Below are 26950 nucleotides of genomic sequence, written 5' to 3'. Positions count from 1 at the left end.
ACAAACACCGATCAGGCATAACATTATGACCACTGACAGGTGACGTGAATAACACTAATTATCTCTTCATCATGGCATCTCTTTGTGGGTTGGATATATCAGGCAGCAAGAGAAGACTTTGTCCTCAAAGTTGTTGTGAAGCAGGAATAATGAACAAGCGTAATGTTTTGAGCAAGTTTGACAATTGTGACTATTCCTTTGCATGGGCACTGCTGAAAGCACCAACAACAGGCACGTGAGCTTCAGAACTGGACCATGGAGCAATGAAAGAAGGTGGCTTGGTCTGATGAGTCACATTTTCTTTTACATCACATGGATTGGGCAGATGCATGTGTGTTGCTTACCTGGGGAACACATGACACCAGGATGCATTATGGGAAGAATGCAAACCAGTGGAGGCAGTGTGATGCTTTGGGCAATGTTTTGCTGGGAAACCTTGGGTCTTGCCATCCATGTGGATATTACTTTGACACATACCACCTACCCAAGCAGTGTTGCAGAGCATGTACTCTGATGGCTGTGGCCATCTGGGAATACTGTTTTGAAGCATAAATGGTTCAGGAATGGTTTGAGGAGCTCATCAACGAGTTTGAGGTGAGAAAAAATGCAGACAAAAAGAAAAAAAAAAAAAAAAAGAGTCTGAGGTGTTGACTTGGCCTCCAAATTCCCCAGATCTCAATCCCGTCGAGCATCCGTGGGACATGATGGCCAAACAAGTCCGATCCACGGAGGCCCATCTCACAACTTCTAGGACTCAAAGGATCTGCTGCTAACATCTTGGTGCCAGATACCATAGCACCTGATCGGTGTATAGAGGATTTAATAAATAATCTGAAGTTTTATAGGGCCCCAGTGAAGAAGTGTCAAGTGTACTACTGTTGACAGAGTTATATTTATAATCATCAGTAAATTCATTTTGCTGTGTTAAAAATGAATGAAGGAAAATTGGCTTGAATTTATTTTAGTTGACTTCTGCTTTTAGAATGTTTATATGTTCACTACCAAGAATTGAATTGAAACACTATTTGTCTATGCTTTCATTTATAGTTCACTACTCTCATGTTTTAAACTGATCAGCTAACTTAAGCTATCCTCCAACACCCAAAGAACTTGTCAGACAATTTTTTGATTTTGCCTGTCTTGATGCTACCCTTTTTTTTTTTTTTTGATTGGTGCTTTCAGATTGCTAAGAGTATCAGCACAACAAAGAAGAGAGAGAGAGAGAACAAGACTTGGGGCTAATTGCTGTAAGTACTAGGGTTGTGTCTTCCGATGTCAGGTGTAAAAGTGTTAATGCACATTTTCTTTTCTCTCTTTTTAAAAAAAATGTACTTTAATGTTAGAGCTGCATTTTTCTTAGCTTTGTTGAGGAGATTTAATGTGTCTGATTGGTAAACTTCCACATAGCAGACAAACACTAACCATAAAGACAAGACCCTCTGTGACCTGGCTGACATGGCTACCCTGCTGTTGCTTATTGTGGAAACACAAGTATATACAAGAAAAGATAGAAGGAAATAACACAGAAAACTGTCTGTCTTTTGTTGGCTGGAGTTTTATGAGCTTTGAGGCTGGGGATGTGGCCGCGGTTTATGGCTTTCACTATCAATGTTTTACCACACTGTTGGATACCAGTAGGGACCACACAGACCTACACACACTTACATTTAAGTTAACTGTGGAAGCTTTTAGTTCACCAAGTTGTGGTTAAACAGAGGCACTGAACAGTTAATTTTTTAAAGTACAGCTTTTACCATAAGAATTAAACATTAAGACGTCCATGTTCTGCATCAGTCACAGCTGGCTTTTTGAGACACAAAACGCACTCACAGACACAGCGATCTGAAGATGGGGGTAAGGAGAGAGAAGGAAAATGGTTTTCCTGTTGAACTTGTAAACTCAAGTTAAGACTTTGCAACATTTACTTTTTTGTTTCACTTTGTCTTTTTATATTTTTTATCAGTGTAGAACTCAGCTTGGCCTTATACCTATCTTTATACTCTGATTTAGGCTGTTTTTTCTAATAACACTTTTCTTGCCTTGCCTTCTCCACTTCACTTTGCTCACTATCTCTCCTGCTTATACACTTCAGGCCTAGTGTGATTTACAATAGTAACAGCAGATCTGCTACTTTGGTCATGCTTTTCTTTCTTGCCACATTTTCTCAATTCTCCACTGTGCAGATAATTCCCAGACACTTTCAGACAGACGAGTTGCTTCTTTTTCTTTTCTTTTCTCCTTTGTGTTTTTCACAGTGACATTTAGCCAAAAAACAATCACATCTCTGCCACAACACTTCACTGTTGTCTCCTCAATACTCTTGTGATTAAATTTAATTTTCTCTTTTAACTTTCTCGTCTTTAATTTTCTCACCTGCCATCGGTTATAAGCACACACTTTTGAGGACCATAATGATTCTAAATCAGAGGCTTTTGTGACCTTTGGGTGAACTCCTGGCAAGTGAGGAGCTTCATAAAAACTTGCTCCATCAAAACTCACTGGAAGTCAGTGCAAGCGAACATGCTCGCCAGGTTTGCTGAATAGCAATAGCTAATCCAGCCTCCACTCTGAAGAAGGTTAAACCGACAAATAGATTTGATACAGAGACTCTGCCAGCCGGTCTCCCAGTTTTCCAAATGGTTGGAGAGTGTGGGAGAGGGAAACTGAGGCTTATGTCCCAACGACAGGAATGTGAAAAGCAGGCAGCTGAGACTTGATAGAAAGCTGTGGCCAAAACAATGAAGATAGGGTTAGAGTGAACAGAAAGTGAGGATAGGTGGCAAAGGAACAAAGCAGCTTATGCAGGCTTGTAGTGACTTTGAAATGTCTTTGGAAAATCGGCAGAGAATTTGTTGCACTGAGTTTCTGCAAGTACACTGAAACAGTGCGTTTCTTCCTTCTGTGTACCAAGGCCTACACTACACTTTTTGTCTACCTGTATAATGTGGGGCATTCTTAGTGTGGTGTATGAGCTTGCTATTTTTTTGTGAGCTATTAAAAAGGTGTTGATTGTACTTCATTGTGTTGCAGATTTTCTTTTCGCAATGTTAGTATTTGTAAATCATTGCCAGCTGAAAATTATAGCCTAGGCAAAGGTAGAGAAGGTTACATGAGAACTACTTAGCAGGTGTTAATTACTCTTCCAGGTTAAACGCTTCTTCTCAAGTAGACAAGAAGCGAGAGCTTAATGGCACATGTGACACTTGAATTTGTGTCTTAATAGCTGTAAGTTATGGGTTACAGTACAATTTTTGCAAGCATATTTTGATCCAGCCTAGCTTATATCACATTAATTCTTTCATGAAAGAATACAAAAGCCAGCAATCAGAATCATAAATTTCCTCTTGTCTTTATTGCAGCAGACATACACTTTCATCAGGCTTCATGATTAGACCAGAACAGCAGCAAGTATTTTATTGTGAGAAATGTTAATTTCAATCTTTCATGTCATCTGTTTTTTCGCATCCTTCGCAATCTTTTGAAGAAGCTGCTATGATAAAATTAAGATTCTGAACTCCTGTCAAATGAGGAGCCTCATGAAAGCTCAATCTTGCCACCATCTTTGTTAAAAATACAGAATTTAAAGATAGTTATGTTGAATTATCTTAATGTCTGGGTAAATACACCATGAAAAGTAGCAAATGTTTGATAAAAACATGTCTTGAAGTATTCAAATGGCTCAAATATTTTCAGTTGTGTGTCAACAAATTCCATGAAAAGACCTATATAGATTTTTAAAATTTATATAGAAAAGCTTCATGCAGCTTTCTAGTCAGTGCAATAGGTCTGCATATTTGTCCAAAACTATTTAAACACATGAGCCCCAACATTGCAAGGTTTTCATTCCTCTCCAAGAGGAACTATGACCATTAGTAGCTGACAGGGAAGAGAACTCCTTAAATCCTCTTCTGCGTTCTGGTGCGTCTTGCCAGACATCTGGACATTGTCTATTTTATGACCTGCGACTTGAGCTAAGGCTTTGTCTGAATCCAGTGTCCCACAGCATGATTTGTATTGGGAAGCTGTCTCCTAAAAGAATCTCACCTAAGTACACATTCTTCTCAATCACTGGCTTTTTGTCATATTGGGTTTTGTTTTATAACCAAAGCAAATGGCTGGAACATGCCTTTAATCTACAATAAGAATGCCTTATCAAAGGGAAATCAGTAGTTAGTCTTGTGAGGTTTACATTTTTGGAATGTTTTGACAGTGATACTAAGTTTGACTCTGCAGCCACAATTTTTAAATCTTAGGTGGTGTAAAGCTAAGGGGTTGAAATTAATTGAATAGTCTGTTACAAACAATATCTGCCATTTAAATTTACAGAACAGAAAAGAAAGATGTCCTCTCCTTAACACTTGGGTTCAAAGTATCTGAAAAGGTAGCCTTAGCAGCTCTGACTTGTTTTGGCCTTGTTTTTTATCTTCCTTTAACTTTTTCTCTGTTCTCGAAAATGTAAATCTTCCTCCTAGTTCTGTCATCTGTATACCCAGTCTTTGAAATGCTTCTAATTTCACATGTCTAACAGGGATGTGATTTTTCCGCGAATTCGCGGAATTCCGCTTTTTTTCAGGGATGGGAATTTACCGCGGATCTGCGGATTTCCGCCGATTTCATTTATTTGAACGCCGATTTCAGAAGTTTGAACACTTTATTGTCGCTGATACTCCCGCGCGATGGTAACGACGTTAACGATAGCTTGTTAACGACGATTGTAAACGGCCCAGCGATTGGAAGTCGCCGCGCCGCCTCCCCCTCCCCCCGTCAACAACTTTCCGCTAGAATCAGAACTTGCTGATCCCATCCCTGATCTAACTTGCCTCTCAATGCATTCAGCAGCTTTTAGAACACAATTTGTCTGTGCCACTATGCTGCAGTCTAAACATCGTCATTCAGTTGGTCATAGTTACAGCTCCCTGTAAGTTCCCATGTTAACCTTAACAGATTATACAGTCACTGTTGTAGTGCTCATATCAACTGATTACTGACTGATTTCTTATGAACACTGAAAAACACTGAAAAATAGCTGTCAAAACTAGACTTCAGTTTTTAATGTAACTCTCCTGTGTCATGTAAATTCACAGACATATGCACCACTTTCTAACTGTGTTTAAACTAGGCTCACAATCATTAACTAGCAATATTGACAGAGCATGACTAATGGCAAGTTCCTGAGTGTGGCCTTGCTTACCCAATTCAAGTTGGGCCATTGTTGTACTCAATGGTGGGTTGGAACAAAAGGCTGTCTACGTAGTTACTGTATGTTTCATTCACGATTGTATGCTCCTTTCCCTTGCATATTTTTCATGTATCTCTTAAAAATGTGGAATTTGGAACTGTGTAAACTGTCAATCATGTTCTGAACATTAGTCAGATTCAGCCAGAAAAGAACAGCAGACAGTATTTGATGATGGGAAACTGTTTCTCTTTCTGTGACTTCCTGAGCTTGTTATTCGTCACACTGATTTGATTGGGTGCGGACAGTTGTCCTAAAAGGTGAACTTTATAACAAGGCTAAATACAGACTATAGTAGCCCACCTTAATATTCACAGATGTAAGATGTCCGTCTAGCAAGCAAAGATAAATAGACAGAGTGTGTGACACAATATGATCGATGACAAGCAAGTTTGATATATAGTTGACTCATGCTTGGGCTATGCTTGTACTTTTATCGGCCGAACAAGAGTAGATAGTGGTAGAAAGAGTGAGTGTGTACTAAGCAACTGTGTACATGTGTTCCAGTTTACACAGAGTAGAAGGTTTCCCTAAGATTGACATTAGGGGACCATTGTCAAGCCTCATTAGGGTGAATGCTTGCCAGCAGAAACAGTTGATGTACAGGTCCAAGGTCCAGGTCAATAGCCTGGCCATTGGTGAGATGACAGTGACGATGAGACTACTTTTGGCTCCAAAGATTCAAATGGGTTTGGGGACTAAATGTAACCAAGTTTGGGGTTTAGGATTAGAATATAACAGTGAATTTGTACTTTATTTAAATGGAAAATAAAGATTAGGAGAGATGCAGTTTTCTCAGTCCTAAGCACTGCTTGTGTAGGAGTAAATTAAATTATTTAAATTATGGACAAAATTTTCAACACCGCTCACACCTAAGACCTTGCATATGTTCGTCTGAAGAAATACTACACTGTGAACTATAAAATCAACCTTCAAGGAAAAGGGCAAAAAGACTATGTAACACAATAAATGTATGTATTATATATAGTGGCGGGGCTGCACAGTGGAGTAGTAGTTAGCACTTTCGCCTTCCAGCAAGAAGATCCCCGGTTCAAATCCCGGGGTGGGCCTGGGATCTTTCTACATGGAGTTTGCATGTTCTCCCTGTGCATGCGTGGGTTTTCTCCGGGCACTCCGGCTTCTTCCCACAGTCCAAAAATATGCTGAGGTTAATTGATAACTCTAAATTGCCCGTAGATGTGAATGTGAGTGTGATTGTTTGTCTGTATATGTAGCCCTGCGACAGACTGGCGACCTGTCCAGGGTGTCCCCTGCCTTCGCCCGAGTCAGCTGGGATAGGCTCCAGCACCCCCGCGACCCTAGTGAGGATAAAGCGGTGTATAGAGAATGGATGGATGGATATACTGTATAGTGGCTAAGAAAAATGTTTATCCTTCAGTGAGTCAACTGATCACAGAGTAAGATGTGTTGCTACTTGTGGTTTTGCTAGATGACTGTAAATGATCAAATGTGTGTTTACATTGGTTGCTACTTCTGTAAAACAACTGTGCATGCATGTGGTAACAACAGTGGAATGGAGGCTGGCCGAAAGACCGCTGGTGGTAGAGTGGGTTGCCTATCAATCATAAGGTTGGCGATTCAATCCCTATCTCCTCTGCATTGCAATATGTCCTTGGGAAAGACTGAAACTGAAGTTGCTCAAAAAGGGAGGCAAGCACCCTGCATGGCAACTCTGCTGCCTTTGGTGTGTGTGTGTTTTTGTGAGTTTTAGCATTTGCTACATTGTGGGGGCAAAATGTCTCACAACTGTAGGAAATTCAAAAACGACGTCACTTGTGGGGACATCTTTCGGGCCCCACAAGTTTAAACAGTGTTTTCTTGTTGTTACTGAAAAAAGTAAAAGTGCAAAAACGTTTCTTTAGGGTTAGCCATTGTTTTGGTTAGAGTTAGGGTTAAGGTAAGGGTTAGGGGTTAGATATGAATGGGAGTCAATGGTAAGTCCCCACAAAGATAGAAAAACATAGTGTGTGTGTGAGAATGGTGAAATGAGAAACATTGTAAAGTGCTCTACCCACATAGGGGTTGGAAAGTAACTGTTAAACTGTTGATCATTTACCATAGACCATTTTTGCAAAATGAGAGTTTACTCAGAAAGTTTTCCTCAGAATTAAAACATTATGTGTCAGTGCATCTAATTTGTGAGACAGTCAAGGCAATATGCATCATACTATATTGAATTTCAAATCCTCCATCAGGGAGATGAAAGACTACAGAGTTTTGCTGCTGTCTTGCGCCTATTATCATGTAAACATGTCCTTTTTCTATACACACTTATCAGCCACAACATTAAAGCCACCTGCCCAATACTGCGAAAGCTCCCCTTGTGCTGCCAGAACAGCATCTCTGACCCATCAGGGTATAAACACCAGACCTCTGTGGTTGTCGGGCAATGGGACGTTGTAAACAGATCCTTTGGGTCCTGTGGAGTGGAGGCTCTGAATTTGTGGGTTTGTGGTCTGTTTTGGCACATCCTGTGGATGCTCAATCAGATGGGGATCTGGGGAGTTTGGAGGCTGGGTCAAAGCCTTGCGCTCTTTTTTTTTTTTTTTGTTCCATGGGTTAAGGTGCTGCTTTCAGGGTGCTGTTGAAAACATCACCTGTCAGTTAATGTTGTAGTAGTCTCTGCATTTGTGTGTTGTTCTTTGGCAGTGCTGTTTCAATAAAGCTTTCATGCACATGAAGTCCAGGCCATACTGATTGCCTTTGTCAGATCTATCAAACCATTGTGCCTTGAGTTAACGCTAACTAAATAGGTGATATTTGGAGGGAAGCAGTATGGTAATGTTGGTAGTCATGAACACTTTCCAAGAATAGAGTCAAATAGTATGAATTCATAGGACCACACAGATAGAACTTGTATCAAGTGTTTCCTTGGTTCTCCAGGAAACCCACCAATTGTGCAATTTAAAATATTGGGGAGATATTTAATGTTTAGGGACAAAATTGAATTGTGACTATGGGGAACAGATGTTGCTATTTGATTAGCAATATATTTTTTAAACTCAAGGTTCATTTCCATGGAACATAATGGAGCATTATCACAGGAGACAAAAACATGACTGTCACTAGAGGATGACATTAATTTGTAAAACCCCTGACAAAATAGGTAAAATCTTGGGTAAGGTCCATAGAATAAAATATATCCTAAATTGTAGCCTTAGCAGTTTGCTAATTCCATTGTTTCAAATTAGAATTAGAATGATTATTTTTTAAGCACGTTTCAAGCATGTTTTTGGATATTTTTTTGCACCCTCTTTGGTGTCCATTCACAAAAGCTGGTGATGGGCATTACACATGTTGATCGGTTGAGCTACTTCAATGGATATCATTCATTTGATGGTGTCAATTAAGGCTTGTGCTTCATTATAGACATGATGATTTTTAGAGTCTTGTTATTGTGTCTGTTGGTCCTTGAACAGGGATTACCACAACCATTTGGAGATAATTCATTACAGTAATTTGTAATTTATAACCGCAGGCTTTTGAAGCTGATAATAAAAGCTGTGAGATTTTTGTGTCACTAAGAAGAGTATAAGGACTGCACATTTTTATTTCTAGTTATGTCAATAAAATAGTCAGTAATGGTCAGGAAAGATCTTAAACAGCATCAGAGTCATGTAGGATATTTTGATTTATTTGATGTAAATGTTTTCAGCAGTTTCCTCCACCTGCTCTATAATAACTATAATTATAATAATAATTATTATTATTTTGCTAGACTGTTTTATGTGGCTTTAAATGCAACATTAAATTTCTCTTTTTTAATTTTTTTTTAATTGTTGTTGATAGGGCTGGGCGATATGACGATAGATATCATCTGGACGATAGAAAATGTCTATCGTTTTATGTGAAGATCCTATCGTTTATATCGCAGTGTCACAAAACACGCTTTACGGCAGTATTTTATGTCACCGACGTGCCTTACGGCAAGCCCAGGCACGTGGCCACTGTTCAGAATCAGAATCGGAATCACTTTTATTTGCCAAGTATGTGAGCACATACAAGGAATTTGGCTCCGGTATTTTACAGTACCCTCTTGTACTAGACAAATAGAAAATTAAATAATAAACATAAGTTATCTAACAAAAAATATAAAAAATACTAAAATAACTTTAACATTATGTAATAAGAAAAATTAACATAATGTAGCATGACATGACATGACATAACATCACATAACATAACATAAAATAACTGAATTTAAAGTGATCAGTGGAAATGGTGCATTTCTAGTTATAATTTTATTGTTTATAGGACTGTTTGCTGAGGTTATGGATGGATATGTTCATGATTCAGACTGTGACTGGTTTCAAATGTTCATCAGAGCAACAGCCTGTGGAAAGAAACTTTTCATGTGTCTGGTGGTTTTGGCGTACAGAGCTCTGTAGCGCCTTCCGGAGGGGAGGAGGTGAAACAGGTTATGTCCAGGGTGTGGACGGATGAGGCCGATGACAGTTGTGTCGTCTGCAAACTTTAAGAGCTTCACGCTTGGGTCACCTTAGGTGCAGTCGTTGGTATAGAGGGAGAAGAGCAGTGGGGAGAGCACACACCCCTGGGGGGCGCCAGTGCTGATTGTCCGGGTGCTGGATGTGATGCTCCCCAATCTCACCTGCTGCCTCCTGTCTGTCAGGAAGTCTGTGATCCACTCACAGGTGGAGGCTGGTACAGTGAGCTGGAGGAGTTTGGAGTGGAGGATGTCCGGGATGATGGTATTAAACGCCGAACTGAAGTCCACAAACAGGATCCTTGCATAAGTCCCTGGGAAGTCAAGGTGATGCAGGATGTAGTGTAGTCCCATGTTGACTGCATCATCCACTGACCTGTTTGCCCGGTAGGCAAACTGCAGGGGGTCCAGCAGGGGGCCTGTGATGTCCTTCAGGTGGGCCAACACCAGTCTCTCAAAAGATTTCATGACCACAGATGTCAGGGCGACGGGCCTATAGTCATTTAGTCCTGTGATGGAGGATTTCTTGGGGACTGGGATGATGGTGGAGCTTTTGAAGCAGGAGGGCACTTCACACATCTCCAGAGATCTGTTGAAGATCTGCGTGAAGATGGGTGTCAGCTGGTCAGCGCAGACTTTCAGGCAGGAGGGAGAAACACTGTCTGGTCCTGGTGCCTTCCTGATCTTCTGTCTCTGAAATAGCCGACACACGTCCTCCTCACAGATCCTGAGTGCAGGTGAGGGGTCAGCAGGGTGCCAACTTAGCGACTTTCTCGCTAAATCTAGCGACTTTCCAAAGCGTCCTAGCGACTTTTTTTTGTCAAAAGCGTCTAGCGACAAATCTAGCGACTTTTTGTGCCGTTTTGGAAACTCTGACAGGAAAACTCGGATCATTCTGCAGTTACTGTCCTCAACATGCAGCAGGTGCTGCTGTGAGCTCTTTCCTGTCCCAAAGCACAGGCTGTCAGTCCAGTAACCCCACAGCAGTCCCAGTGTCCGATTAGGGGAGACCCACATCACTCCGTGGCCAGACGACAGATGAATCGCGCATGCGCAAAGTCACTACAGATCCCATCCAGACTTGCGGAGCGAAATATAAATGAAAATGTTTTCTTCACTGCCATACTAAAATAAATCACAGCATTTAGCCTCTAGTTCAAAAACATATTTTGGATGTTTTATACTCACTTTTTGGTCTCTTCCACAACGTTATTCCTCTCTCCTACAATGTTGATTACAATTACATGCAAACTGGGAAATATGCAAATTAGGAGATGACGTCATTTAGTGACTTCTAGCGACTTTTAGGACAGCCAGTAGCGACTTTCCTTACTGAGGAGTTGGCAACACTGGCGCGGCTAAAACATAAACAGCTATGGAGGAAGACAGTGGACTCGACTCAGAAGAACAATCTAAACAACAAGATGATGAACAACCAGCTCAAATCGATGAGGTTGTACCTAAAAGAGGGGGAACTTCTGTCATATGGCGGTGGTTTGGATTTAAAAAGACCAACAAGGATCTGACTACCGTACTTTGTAAGGTGTGCCGCTGTCCAGTCCCATTCATTCATTGAATTTGCCAAAAATATGCTATATCGTGATGTATATCGTATCGGGATATAAAATAAGCTATATCGGGATATAAAATTTTGGTAATATCGCCCAGCCCTAGTTGTTGATATAGTCATTATGTGTACATCATTGTTAATTTAAAACCATATGTCCCTCTGTTTCAGGTTTACTATAAAACTTTCAGGTTGTGTCATCTGCACTTCACTGGCCTTAATGAAATATACGGATCATCAGTGAGTATCCCATTTTCTCATTGAATTTGAAGGTCTGCTGCTGTTTAATCTAGGGTTAATTTCATCACAGATGTCAATACAGATGTTGTGGAAGTTATTTTTTTCTTCTGCAATGTATTTTCTTTTCCAAAAAAAATGTGAGCAGTTTTTAATTTTTTTTTTAACGTTATTGTTATTCTAGTCTCATTTTGCCAGGCAATTCTGTTGAAATAATGGTGTAGCTGCACCTCACTATCATTGTGCTATAGGGGTAAATACACTCTGGCTCATTTTTATTTCTTCAAACAAATCACAGTCACTGTGGTCAAACTTAGATACTGGATGTAAGCCTGTCTGAAGGCTGTAAGCTGCAGGTCAGACTACTATTACACAAATAACCAGGTATTTTTTGTTTTTATGGCATTTCTTACTCAAAACGTTTTGTTTATTGACATTATTTTCCCTCAAACTATCAGTGGTTTTGTCTACTGTTGCAATTACAAATACAATTAAATGAGGTACCTTTGAAATGAATATCGTTCTATAGCAGAGAGATGCAGTCTGTGGCAAAAGTAGAGATTTGACATCTCTCATTGAGGTCTCAAGCAGCCAACACTTCTGTCATGACTGATGCAATGTTGCTTGCTATTGCTTTCAAACAGCAACTTTTCATGTGTAACTCCTTGGTAAAAAAGGAAGCAATAAGACTTATATTCATGAACAAAAGTTTGCATATACTTGTAAAGACCACATATATCATGGCACTGTTGAGTTTCCAGTGACTCTTAGAACTCTTTATGTTCTGATGGAGTGATTGGAACACATACAGTATATATTTGTCACAAAAGCATTCATGCAGTTGGTTTCTTTCATATATTTTTATAGGCCTTCTGGAGATATGATACAATCTGTTGGTTCAAAAATGTACATTCAGCAACTTAAATTATCAGTTGTGATGATGTAGATTTTACCTTCGTGTGAGTGATTACAATTGACTACAGATGCAGAATCCTTTGAGCCAATTTAAATAGGGCCCATCTGATACACTTATGTGACTCAGCCACAAACACTACAATGGTAAAATATTCTAAAGATGCCTCAGAAATCAACAGTGTTGTAAGTATAAAGTAGTTGTCACTGCCACGATCAGGAAGAAATGCACATTGTCATCTGCTGCTGAGAGACAATTGGTCATGATGATCAAAAGTCAACCAAGAATCACTAAAAAGGTGCTGGAACACATGTGACAGTGTCCAAAGTCAAGCATGTTTTACATTCCCATGGACTGAGAGGTTGCAGTGCAAGAAGGAAGCCCTTTCTCCAGAAACGGCACCTTAAAGCCGGACTAAAGTTTGCTGCTGTTCATATGGACCCAGAAAAGGCCTTCTGGATCAAGATTCTGTGGATGAAACAACAATTGAGTGATTTCACCACAAAGACCGGAAACATGTTTGGAGGAGAGAAGGGGAGGCCTTCAGCCCCATGGAGAAAACCTGTGCTATGCTTGCACTCGGAATTTGAAATGAAGAGCCACTGTGGCCCACTCATAAGAATCACAATGAGCCACAATGAGCCACAAATTTCTGTGTCAGTGATAGCGGAAAAAATGGAGTAATTTTCCTGCATTTTGAGGTAAAAAAAATACTCAATTAAACAGTTCTATTTTAACTGTTTTATTGAATAATAATAATAATAACAGTGTGTGCCAATGACATCGGACCATCGGTCAAATCCGATTTGTGTACCAAAAGTCCGGTAAAACTTACTACATTACTGGTCTCATATCCGGTGTAATTTTTTTCCTGTAACCCCAAAGTTCCACATAGTGCGATCGCACCGCGCCGCGCAATGGAACGAAGCGCCGCTGTCTTGCTCCGAAAGTCAAAGCACACAGCAAGCGCAGCGCAGCGGCGTGCTGTCCGGATGGGGAGGGCTGCTCGTCTGAGAGGCTCTCGTGTGAACAGCGATATCACGCGATAAAAACGCATGATATAAACAGAAAATAAATAAACCACACCTCATTTCGCTTCTACAAGGTTGCTCTGCTTGACCCAGCCACATTGCTCTGTGATTTATAGTACTTCTAGCATGGTTGAGTACATGATTTATGTTTTGATCTCAAATGAGTGCTTTTCTTTATCCAATAGTTAATTTTGTATGGTTTATTCTATATAAAAACGGTAATTTCTCTTCGCCCATGGCGTTGTGTTGTATCTGGGACATAATTAATAAAGTAGTAAATTTGTATAACAATTATTAAAATTAAATTATACATCAACTTTTGGTACATTTGTGCATAAAATATTCGGTCCAGTAAAAACTGTTTCGGTCCAGTAAAAATTACTGTTTACTGGTCCACGGTCCAGGAATAAATTGTGCCCATTCGCGCAGACTGTAATAATCTATGCTTGCACTCGGAATTTGAAATGAAGAGCTACTGTGGCTCACTCATAAGAATAACAATGAGCCACAAAAAGCCACAAATTTCTGTGTCAGTGATAGCAGAAAAAATGGAGTAATTTTCCTGCATTCTGGTGCATTTTGAGGTAAAAAATGATCAATTAAACAGTTCTATTGTAAGTATTTTATTTCTACTTATATGTATGTATGTTGTTATTTTTGTTACAAACAGGAAGTCAGGGGTGAAGACACATTTCCATGTATATATGCATTTGGCCATTTAAAAACCTGTACCAGAAACATGTTCACGATCAAAACTTTTTGACCCATAAAAATATTAATTTCATGTCCAATTTACCTTCTTTTCCTCCTATGTCCAATTCTTCAACCCTCACTATGTACCATATCTCACAACTGTAGCATAAACTCAACAAAAATCTCCTCTAAGGGATTTTGTTAAGTGACCCTACAAATTCTGACTCCAGATTTTATTTCATATCATACAATCTGCACAGTTAACTCAACCTGCATATTTCTGTTAAAGTCCTAGTTTTGAAATAGTCGGTTTGTTCTTAATCTGCCATACTGTGATCATTTAGCCCCTTATTTTATTATTCTGTTCTTACAGACTGTAATTACCTCCACCAGGAGGTTATGTAATCACCGGAGTTTGTTTGTGTGTGTGTGTGTGTGTGTGTGTGTGTGTGTGTGTGTGTGTGTGTGTGTGTGTGTGTGTGTGTGTGTGTGTGTGTGTGTGTGTGTGTGTGTGTGTGTGTGTGTGTGTGTGTGTCTCTCCAATTGAGAGATGGCTGCCAGGCCATCTCTCAATTGTCCTTCCACCTTCAAAAAATTCCTGGATCCAGACGGGGATCCGGATCACCTCCAAAATCTAATCGATTCTTACTCTTGCTGTTCCGGACATCCTGTAAAAAATTTGGTGAAAATCCGTCCATGACTTTTTGAGTTATGCTGTAAACAGACACACACACACACACACACACACACACACACACACACACACACACACACACACACACACACACACACAGACAAACGGCATGGCGGAGGTATGCGCTCTCCGAGTGCCTTTCTAGTTTACTATTTTTTTTAAAATTGTTGTGATTTGGTGTTTTAGCTGTTGTAGCAAATAATTTCCCAGGTGTGGGATAAATAAAGAATTTCATTTCTATTATATTGTTTACTGGCCCAATGAAAATAACAATAACAAATGACTTTATACTTAAGAACTATACTTATATTAAAGACTTTATACATAAATACCAGACATATTTTGATGCCATATCTTGCGAATGCAAGATAAGAATTTAGGGGAGTCCGATTTTAAATAAAGAGATAAAGTTTTCTCAGTGAACAATTATTTTATTGACACGTGTAGAACACTGATGGAATATGAACAATATTTGGCGACTACACCCTGTCCTGTCCTGATGTGCTCATAGGAGAAAAGCTGAGAGTAGCGTAGGATCTCCCCCCGATGCCATTTAGGGTGTGCACATACGGATGAGAAGAGGCGGAGAAACATGTCACCTAATCATATTTAACAGGAAAACATATCTGCAGTTCGGTACTTATTCACATTTAACCCAAAAACCTGTAGAAAACAACAGCAAAAACAGTAAACGTATAACAGAAAAATGTCAAGTGGCCACAGAGTGAAACGTAAGTCGTGTGCGTTCACGCGAAGGGGGAGTCAGATTTTTCCGGGGAGTGTGAAAATTCTACAACACCTACAACACCGGGCGCGTGATCAAGATTCGGGTGACTCCGACCATTTCCGACGCCTGCCGAGAGATTAAGTTTTTTTCTTATATTATCGCTCGGGCGTTTCGAAGAAAAAGTCAGTCAAACCCTTTTTTGTTGCTTTTTTTACAAGAAAAATAGAGCGCCACTGTGGCTCACACGGTTCAGAATGACTGCGCCATCCAGCAAAACGATGCACCAATGGCGATCAGCTAGCGCAAGCCTAGCTGTGTGTTGTGCTCAAGAAACAAATCTCTTCCAGAAGCACCCAGCTGAGGTGACAATGGCCAAGAGACATTTAACCAAGTATTCAAATTGCTGTAGGTATATTTTTGATCAAACAGATTTTGTCATGTTACCAGAAGACTTTAATAAATCTATGTAAGAACCAAAATGTGTGATTTTTTTAGCTTAAACAATTACAAGACACTGTTGACAAATTACTTGTTTAAGGTCAGCAACATGCTTTCTGTAACTGAAATTTTTCTCTTAGTAGTTTTGAGTAGAGTATTAATTATATTAACATTATTATTTTATCCATCCATACATACATACATACACCGCTTAATCCTCATTAGGGGAGCAGGAGGATTTGGGGTCTATCCCAGCTGACTTAGGGTGAAGCCAAGGGACATCCTGGACAGGTCACCAGTCTATCACAGGGTTACACATAGAGACAGACAACCAAGTACAGTCACATTTACACTTATAAACAATTTAGAATTACCAGTTAACCTCAGCATGTTTTTGGACTGTGGGAGGAAGCTAGAGAACCCAGAGAAAACCGACAACCCACACATGCACAAGGAGAACATCATCATTATCATCATCATCAACAATAGCAATGATGATTGGTGTTATTATTAATATAATGTAAAAACTACACGACCCTCATCTATGAGTTTGAAACTATTATATTCAAATAAATGCTTCGCTTTTCTTTCTGTGTATTTCTTTTCCCCTCTCGCCTTTTTTTCTCTGTCTCACCTCCTCCTCCAGCCAGCAATGCTGTTCTTCTCCCTCCCACACACACACACACACACACACACACACACACACACACACACACACACACACACACACACACACACACACACACACACACACACACACACACACACACACACACACACAACTACTACATTTATCCAAGTATGAAGGAGGACAGAGAGGCAGAAAAGAATGAGAAATGGTGGGGATTCTGAAAGAAAAACCCTAGAGACAAATGACGATAGATAACACAAGAAAGCACTAAAACGAAATGTAAAGAGATCAGACAATGAGTATGTTAAAAAAAAAAAAATGTGTTTAAATATTTTTATCTATGGTTACCAGGATCCTAAGCAACACCCTTGGTCAATAAAGTCACTATATGTCTTGTAATTTACAACCCTGGATGTCATTCAGTCTGTTGTAAAAAAAAAACAAACAAAAAAAACAAAGAAAATAATTGAAATACAATTCTGAGACATGTCTCAAAGGAAATCCAGAAAGCATTCTCTTGTATTACAAATACAAATAAGAACTTAATTTTAATACTAAAGCAGTGAAGCACAAATGCCACTATAATGATCTGTTTTTTTCTGTTTCTCTAGGCATACAGTATAGTTTGTCTTAGATGGTAATGGATTTTTTTTCCTTAAACAAAAATGAAGGTTTTAGTATCTGATGTCATGTTATTTTCTTCCTGCATTTTACTTTCAGTTTCAAGAAAGACTGTTGAAGGATATATTTTGTTGCATGTAGCTCCATTCATTGTGCTGTGGGATTATCTGAACAACCACTTCCACCAGTGTGCAACACTGATTATGTAAGAATGTATGATTATACTAAAATCTGAAGGATGTACAGTAGCTGTCTGTACACAGTCACAGTGAGATTGCTGAGTCCTCACCGACCCTTTAAATTTTGTCTGAATGGAGATAGGCAGACTTTGACCAAAGCACTTCCTTTCTGCCCTGGTTTTCCAGTTTTGTTCTGTTTCTAGAAAATGCCACACAACCCTGACAAAGGGTTAGTGGTTGACATGCGTTTGTAATGCAGTGCTCCCCTAGTGTCGCCTCTGTCAGCTATTTTGCCCATGAGTGCAATAAGGATTGGATGGGTAGAAGGAAAGAAGAGAGAGTGAGAGGATAGTTGACTTGATGGACTGACTATTCACTTACTTTCTGCATCTATCTCTTTCCCACTTTCAGTCTCAGCATCTCATCTCCTCCCACATATTCTCACATTGAGTGAGGAATCAATCCTTCTCACTTCCATTATCTCTCCCCATCTATCTCTATCGCTCTCTGCCACTTCATGCTGGCCATTCTGTACCAATCGAATACGCCTGCTGTGGGCACAAATGAGTCCCACAGCAATCCTACCACGTCCTCATTAGGTCTATTCTAGCGGTCCACCTTCTTCTGCTTCATCCTTTTCCCCCTATAATTGGAAGAAAACGTCTGCCTACCTGTCAGCAGCAGCCCCAGTACAAATGCTGCAATTTATTCTTTACTGCCACTGCCATTTTTTACTATTAGAAGTGTGTAGGTTTTGACAATAGCCTCTGAGTAACTGGATCTTTCCTGTCCAGTGTCAATTTCAGCAAATGGGTGTGTCCTGGTGAACCAGATCTTACCTCCGCCACCTTTGCATCCTTTAGATAATGACTGTAGTGCAGACAGAAAGGGGCAGCTCTGGAAATGAACTGTATGCTGTTTCTGTTCAGATTTTCTAGGTCTAAGTAGATGGCTTTTAAGCTCATTGTTGCTGGGGATGCGTATTGAAATCCACATTAAACATTCACCAAGGGTAAAGGATTTAAAGACCGGAGAATTGATGAACTCAACATTACAGATTCTACTTCCTATACTGGAGAAATTAGGATAGATTTATTATTATTTTAATTTCAGAGAGTGTTCTCTATGTTAGTCTGTGTGTAGAGAGGTGGGCACAGCTCTCTCACACTCTGCAGCACTGTGTAACACACAAACCTAGTAATTGCAGTGGCAGTGGCAGAGAATTAAATGTTCTTAAATCTGGTCATTGCTGACAATGCGTGTTGCCACAAGTGCTACAAGTCTTCTGCATCTAAGAGCAAAAACACGATCAATCTGTGGAAACATGCAGTAAAATACCTCACAAACGGGGAGAATTGCAGTTTTTGATTGCCTGCCTCATAGTTCATCTCTCGTTACTCCGGTTTGTTATATATGCTAGCAGCCTACAGCCCACACACTGAGTTAATTAAATTATACAAACCTAGGTTATTGGTTGAAAGTAGCCATTAGCCAGTTGATTGTTTAGCTGTGGATGCTTTCATAAATTCTGTCAGGAATGGTCAGAACATCATTTGAGCTGTTTAGAAATTTCCGTTTCAGAGTGCTTATTTGCAGAGACTTAGTTATTTTTAGTTCTTAAGTCAAACTGTATCTCATTTTATTTTCATTCTTTAACATTTGTTGCTTTTGGCAGTGGTAGAAGAAGTGCTTTTTAAGTAAAACTACGAAATACCACACAATAACAATGCTGTCAATGAAAAAAATTCTGCATGACGCCCGGATAGCTCATCGACTTAAATGGGTGACCCATGTACAGGGGCTTCCTTGACACAGTGACCTGGGTTTGATTCCCGCTTGCGGCACTTTGCTGCATGTTTTCCCCCCACTCTTCTCCCTCCTTTCCTGTCTGTCTCCACTGCACCGATGCCGAAATGCCGAAAAGGACAAAAAAACAACAACCCCAAAACAAAAACTTAAAAAAAAATTCTGCATTTAGTATTTAACATAAAAGTATAGCGTGAAAGAGAGGAAATTTAACAAAGAGAAACTAAAGGAGTTGGTTCTTTTTAAATGTGTTTTGTGTCTCTGTATGGTAGACATTGCACTCTTGTTGACCTTCCTCACCAACTGTACAATGTTATTACGGTATTTTAGTAACCCAGTACATCACTTTTAAGTGCAAAGTAGTTTGGATGAGTGGTTGGTTGATGATATTAGGAAAGCTGCAAGCAGCAATACTTAGCCCATTTTGAACAGGCAAGTTTTTAACAGTCACAGCACTTGTTATTGCAGATGTCGACAAGTGCTTCACAGTAAAATGCAGAAGCTGGAGATATATGCCTTGATTCAAGGCATACATGCTTGCCCTAATGTAAATAGAGCATGTGTTACAGACACCGCAAGGCAGTGTTAGCACACCTTACCACTAAAGAGGTGATCTGCTGTTTATTGAGGTATTGCAGAACCAGTTCATCAATAGTTTAATTTTTTTCTTGGAAAATCATACTCGCCCAGACTTGAGTGTTGAGTGTGACTGGCTCACCCTCTCCCTACACGACCTGTCACTTCCTCAAGGGAAGCAGGAAGTGACTGAGATGTGTTTCCTGTTGGAATGTGAGACAGCTGGCACAGCCCTGAGTCTGAAAGCAACAGGAAGGAGCACAGTTTCCTTACTATATGTTCACCACACGACAACCACCTGTATTCAACTTTGTATCTACACCTTATTAAAAGGCATAAACGGACACTTTACTGACAGATATTTTTAAAGAATTTGATCAAATGTATTTTTCTGATTTACTTTTGGTGATCATTTTCGAATGTACTTAAGTAATGTACTCTGCAAATAGCAGAAGAAATACTGAAACCCCTTTCAGACAGGCGCCCTGTTTGGGTAATCTGATGGCACTTTAATGTTTTAGCTGCATGTCTGAATGAGCACACGAGTTACATTTCTGCAAAAATTTAAAAATAAAAATAACATTTCCCTATCACTTTCACATGGCTCAAGCCTGAACTGAACTGTCACATTAACAGATAGACACGCACGAACAGCAAAGTTGTGTGAACTGATTTAGGAACAGATTTTTTTTTCACATTTCAGCATCAGTACTGGTCATAAAGCATCACAGATGTGGTGTGTCAAAATCACAACACACCTTTCTCATTCAGTTGGCTTCACATTTCCAAATGTATTAGGCTACGAAATGAAACGTGCATTGAAAAGAAAACCTTACTGAAATAAAAACAGACACCAGCATCTTAACATTTAATGGTACTCACCAATGATGAATGCAATATTAGCTGTTTTTTTTTTTCACAAGATAATTTTAATACGTGCAGCATCAGACAGTAGTTTGATTCATGTGTACATCTCCAAAAAGAAAGAGTTATGCTCATTCGTACAAGTGGAACAACAGCACCAGCAACATTAAATTCTTCTTTTTATAATCTGAGAAAGCATGGATCATTCCATTTCAGGAGCCGTTGGCTGTGTTGGTCTACAATAGCATTTTAGTTTCTGCCATTCATTCAAGTGTCCCCAAAGAGAGAGAGTGGTGTGCATGTGCACAAGGAACAGCAACAGTAACTTCATTAATTAGTTTTAATTATAAATTATCCCCGACATTTAGACAAGATTGATTGTAATCTAACAGCAGGTCATACTGTGCACCTTCTTTCACCTTAGACAGGTGAGCTGTTACACAGAGTGTGAGTTTATTAGCTGCAGTTATGATATTTTATCATATCGCTGCCATCCTCAGCTCAGTTCTGGGCTTACATTTCAAGTAATTAGAAAAACTGTGCTGTTAATTATTTGGTCAGTTTGATGAGCTGCTATTAGTTTAGATTCACTCTGCTGTATTATACATCACTTTGTGTATTGTCTAATCTGACATGAATGACAAACATCAGGTTTGTACTATGGCTCTGTGGGGGAGGGGTCACAGTTTTATTATGTATTTATTATTTCACAAGCTCAAAAGTGCAATGCACACATGAATTAAGATAGTTTTATTAATATCCTCATGATATGAGGTGCCAAATTCAGAGACACAACTTCATATTAATTTAGTGAAACTTTATTCTGTACACTCACAATGTTACTTAAATAATATTTCGGCAAACCATAAATAAATCCATCTACAATGAATCTAAGATTGTTTGAAGCTATTCCTGCTTTTTGTGTAAATAGAACTCTGACCACCACAACAGCGCTGCAGTTTTTTTTTTAGGGAAAATGCTACTGTCCTTTTACAGAAAACTTCACCTTAAGAATAAGTTTGAACTTTTTGCTGGTCCTTGAATTAATCATGTGTGACATGCATTTTGGTCGGAAATATTACCCAATTCTAAAATTACATTTAGAATCACATTATTTTACATGTTTCTAGGGGTGTAATGGACACCAAAATTTGTATATAGTTTTTTTGGGTTATGATTTTGTTTTGTTTTCAGTTTTATGAAAACAAGAAATACAAAACATTAAACTGCTTCTAAACACTGGTTTACCTAGCAGACTATGGATTTTTGTCTCTAAAAACTATTTGTCCGTACTGCTACAGCTAGCTGCAACCTACTAAATTCAAAAAGAAAATTGAGAATGTTAAAGCAGAATAAATATACTCTTAAATGAGCAAAATAATAGTAAAAGCAATATCCATGAAAGTGCAACAGTTAGACTGTACAACACAAATATTCTCCAAAATAAAGGTAGTTATCCAAAGACAGCTTACATGCAATGGAGAGCTGGGTTTGCACTGCACTCTTTTTTTTTTTTTTTTTTTTTTTTACTTCAAACACTGGTTTACACTCTGGTGAACATCATTGAGTAAGTTTGACTCTACAACAAGCTACATAACTCACACCACATTGGAGCAATGCTGGCAAATAGGTTTGGTCCGCTCCACCTGTCTTTGTCCATCGCATTGTAGTCAACTGCAAAACTGTAGTGCTACAGCAGACTTAAATGATAGTAGAGGGTCTAGCTCCTGTTGGTCTGTGGTCACCATAGCAACGAGGCTGCGCTGTGCACGTAGTCTTTTGCTATGGTTGCTAGGGGAGAAATGCAGGGGGGAAAACTCAAATTGAGTTTCGCACACATAAAAAAGGTTCACACATGCAAATGACTGCAATCGTTCAGTATACATGCACGCTGAACTGAAAGGCCAATATTGAAAGTTTACCAATTTACCTCTACATGTCTTATAAGAAATTTGCCAAAAATAAACAGTCTCCACCTAATTTGTAGTAAACAAAAAACTTGGAGCGGTATAACTTTGATTTACTGCACAGAAAATATTTTTGGAATACTCTTTATTTCTTCCCATGCTTGTGCTGTTTTCATAGATAGAAAGATGAAAGGTTTCAAATTTAACCAACAAAATGTGGATGTACTCTAAATGTGAGAGTTCAGATTGGAATCTGCAGATTTGATCTGTCTTCATGAATATTTACTGTTGTTATTTGCCATTTTTCATTCCTGTCATTTTTCACTCGCTGTCCATGTTTCTATCTTCCTTTTTCTTCTTGCATAGATACCACACATAACAAGTACTGAAGAGTGAACTGATTTCGTTCTCAGTCATACTCACTCCCCTCTTACTGCAGTGCTGTTCCAGCTCACTGTTGCCCACGCAGAGCTGTGCCATTTTAGAAATCTGCAGTTTATTTTTGATGGCTGTAATCCATGGCTTTCTCTCAGTGGCTAAAGAAATCACCTGCGCTGTGAGGCAGCAGATAATAAGGCATCTTAGTGGATGGATTGTTTCATATGAAATGAATCAAATTGTACATGTTACCAGTCAGAAAGGTGCCTTGGAATACATATTTGACATGAAGCTAAAGAAGCCATGTTAAGATGTACTTGCTGCTGGGGAACATTTTATTATCATCCACATGTCTGTTCTCGTCCCTTCCTGTCTCCCCCCATTTCTGAACTGTTGTGTACCAGTATTTTGTGAAACATCAGTGGATATTTTTGTTGAGCAGCAACTGAGATTTTTTCTGAAATATAAATTTTAGTTTTTTTTTGTTTTTGTTTTTTACATGTATTTGGTGATTTGTACATACTGTGGGATTGTCCTTGGATGAAGTCAAACAATTTGAGTAAATGTTTGTCAGTTTCCAGGATTAAATTTCCTTTTCAGTTGTAATCACAGGGCTGTGGTTAGATATACTCTAACTTAATCTGTTTGTCTGTTGCATTTGTCTCTGTTTTCATTTCCTTTAAGATTTTCCTCTCTACAACTTTCCACTCCATAATTCATTTAATTTCTCATCATTTCCCTGCATATCACTTTTCTATCCTCTTATCACAAAGCTCTCCCTTCACTCCCTTTCTTTATCTCTCTACAGTACATCAGCCCCCAGCCACCATGTTAATTACACCACAGTTCTTTTTCTCTATTATTCACCACTCTGCTATTTCTGTCACCCTCACTGTTGTGCCTGCTTTTGCTACGTTGCCAGCATTTTGCTAGGGTCTGCAGTGGATGTTGAAATGAGGAGGGGGCGTGTGCTGGTGCCCAATTCAACAACAAATGGTTGTTTAACGTCATCTGATTGGCACAGATTAGAGGGCTCTTGGTGTTGGTGCGGAGGTGGCTCTTGCAGGAGACCAGGCGGCTTCACTGTTGCTGTCTGAGCACTGCAGACTTAGTTATTTGCCTAGAATCTGTCTTACTGTTTTATTGCATTTTGCACTATTATAAACGTAATTACATGGTCAGAAAGATTAGAGGCCAAGTTAACCTGATTCATTTTTGTAACAGTGCGGCTTTACTGTTGAAATCAGACTAACCTACAAACAGATCTAATGGACAGACAAGTAGGAGTGCATATAGACATTCTTAAAAGCAAAGCAGTTCTTTCCTGAGCATTGATGCACAAAAATTAATTGGAATTGTTTATTACAATTACTTGTTGTTCTTAGTTGTAATTCACAGAGACTATTGAGGTGTCGGCTACCATTTTAATAGATGACCACATGCCTCTTGTTGACTTTTACATGTCTTAGTTAGGATATTTCTGTGAAAGAGTAACTACTGGCTCTATGCAGTAAATGTGATGAACTCTATTCTTATACTTGATTTTGTTCAAATGTAGTTTAATTCACTAGTCTTAACAACTTTTTTGAAAATAAATAATTTTTTGCTAGTGTTGCGCTCATATTGATACTTAGTACCAACCTAGCACATCACTAACATGCACATACACACAACACACTACTCCTGCCAAATCCCACTGAATCTGAGGAGCCTGAACAGTATCCTTCAAACATGATGCCTGCAGCTTGGTTAGTTTCAGTAGCTTATTTTTAGTCACTGAAGGGATATGGTAAATGGATTGGAACCTCTCAGATAGGACATTCATTCAATCTGTGTGTGTCTTGAGTGCATCCATGTGTTCTTCACTGTTTACTTATTTATTGTCTTATGTAGCCTCCCAGGAGTGAACAAGGTGTGACAGCTTGCATTTTGCAGTAAATGTGTCAGGTAGTGCCAAGAAATTTCACAGAAAGAAACGGCTGCTTCCCAGACGTGATGCAGAGATTCTTAGCTAAACCTAACATTTGCTCAAATTAGCCCATTTGCTCTTATGTTGTTATTCCTGTTTCCTAGTTAAGCTATGATTAGGTGTTGAAGTTTAAGCAGGTATGCAAATCAGTTATAGCTTAATTTTTAAATATCTAATGGCTGTTTTTTTTTGTTAGTTATATATACTACAACGAGATTAAAGATAGGAAATGTGTAACAACATTAAAGGGAAACTTCATTTTTTTTTCAACCTGGGGTCTGTTTTCACATGTCATTTCATACATGTGAGTGATGGAGAAATGAATTTTCGACATGGCTCCAGTATTTAGCCAGGCAGGCAGCTTCACAGCTCAGCTTGCGAAAAGTATGGGGCAACTTGCCCATCCCCCCCCCAACAGTCAAAGTCCGCCCTAACGTGCTTTTTTTCCCACACTGACTGGCTCGGATAGTCTCAACGAGTGTCCCACAACATACAAGAGATGAGAAGTGAACAAAAACCTGGGGCAAGTTGCCCCATACTTTTTGCTAGCCGAGCTGCTCGCTGAGCTGCTAAGCTGCCTGCCTGGCTAAATACTGGAGCTATGTCAAAAATTCATTTCTCCATCACTCACATGTATGAAATGACATGTGAAAACAGACCCCAGGTTGAAAAAAAAACGAAGTTCCCCTTTAATGGTGGGTACATGCCTTGCCATGCATCCCATGGTTTTTATCGTGAATGAGATCTTTCATTTTCAGCAATCCGAATATTCGAATCTCAAAATAAATATTCAGATACCACCGTCATGACCTAATATTCGGATATTCAGGTCCAGCCCTATAACCAACAATAAAAAGTGGCATCTGAGATGTGCATAAGTCAAAGATTGGAAAGCAGTGACAGTTCAAGTTTTGAGAAGGACAGTTACATCACCATTATTAGCTTAGACATTACAGATGAACCTCACTCTACCTATCTCCCAAACAACCATCCCTCCCCTTCCCAAAATACCCTCTGCTTGCATAAATAATAGATTAGCTTGTCACAAAGGCGATTGGCTGTATGGACCTGATTCATCAGAGCTCATGCATCCCAGATTCTGTACGATATAAGTGATTTAAAGGCAACATGATGGCGAAGAGCATAGTTGTTCATACTTTGGGTTTTGCTTGGTATCGATCACCAGTACTTGAAGTTTAGCTGTGCAATACAAACATGCACACACATGCTTGCATGCAGAGGATGTAGGAAGGCCATAGCTATTTGTGGCGTCGGTATACACTGTAGTCCTAAATCACTAAGTGGCTCTTCTCCTTAGGCCATCTCCTCAAAATTCCTATCTGTTTTTCGCCTTTATTTCCTATCACCAGTATTTCTTCTTTTTCCCTTAGAGACGTCATCATAGCCATTAATTCAGGAGAATGGAGCACAGGGTGATAATACAGGGTGTCGCACAAGTTTATTAACATGTGGCACTTAAAAGCATTGAAACTTGTGTACTTTGAAACTTTAATTTCAGTATTTAATTTTTAAGTTGCAAAGATTTACACACTTATTCCTGTACCTGGAACCAAAGGAAAATTAATAAATTCCACCATTAAGTGATAGCCATTTACTTTAACTGATGACGCACGCACAGCTCTCTGCTCAAATTGCTGTGCTCATCTCCTCCTACCATTCTCTGGTAGCTGGGGATAGGGAAGTACCATAGAACACAATTTCAACAATTTCACACTGAAGAGAAAAAGACAACAGCAGACTTCAGAGCACTCATAAATCCCCTTTTACATCACGCGCTAGAGAGGAGACCCCACCCCACTGCCTATCTCTGCAGAGGGAGAGAAAAACAGCAAACCAGGTTTATCTTTCCACACAGTTACAATTTCACTTTGTAAGGCTCTGAGCTGAAACCCCAACACTTTGGACTGCCTGCTGCCAGGCAGCTATCAAAGAGAATAATGTTTGATTTTTTTTTTCTCGCTTTCTTCCCTCTGTGTCTTGGCCCGCCATTTCCTCAT

General features: G+C 39.4%; 1 protein-coding gene across 4 annotated transcripts in view; it reads left to right on the top strand.

The window, feature by feature from the left end:
* The first annotated feature begins 1134 nt into the window (after positions 1–1134).
* Positions 1135–26950, top strand: part of sipa1l1 (signal-induced proliferation-associated 1 like 1) — a 75114-nt gene continuing 49298 nt past the window's right edge. For 3 of the 4 annotated variants that reach the window (XM_051960897.1, XM_051960898.1, XM_051960895.1), the window contains exons 1-2: positions 1135–1247; positions 11440–11508. The gene's annotated coding sequence lies outside the window, so the exon portion shown is untranslated. The remainder of the gene's footprint in view (positions 1248–11439; positions 11509–26950) is intronic. The other variant, XM_051960896.1, reaches the window with a different exon arrangement.

This window comes from Acanthochromis polyacanthus, chromosome 16, assembly GCF_021347895.1.
Source record: "Acanthochromis polyacanthus isolate Apoly-LR-REF ecotype Palm Island chromosome 16, KAUST_Apoly_ChrSc, whole genome shotgun sequence".
NCBI classification, from domain to species: domain Eukaryota; kingdom Metazoa; phylum Chordata; class Actinopteri; family Pomacentridae; genus Acanthochromis; species Acanthochromis polyacanthus.
Note: the sequence above shows the minus strand (reverse complement) of the source record. Positions and strands in the feature narration are given on the sequence as shown.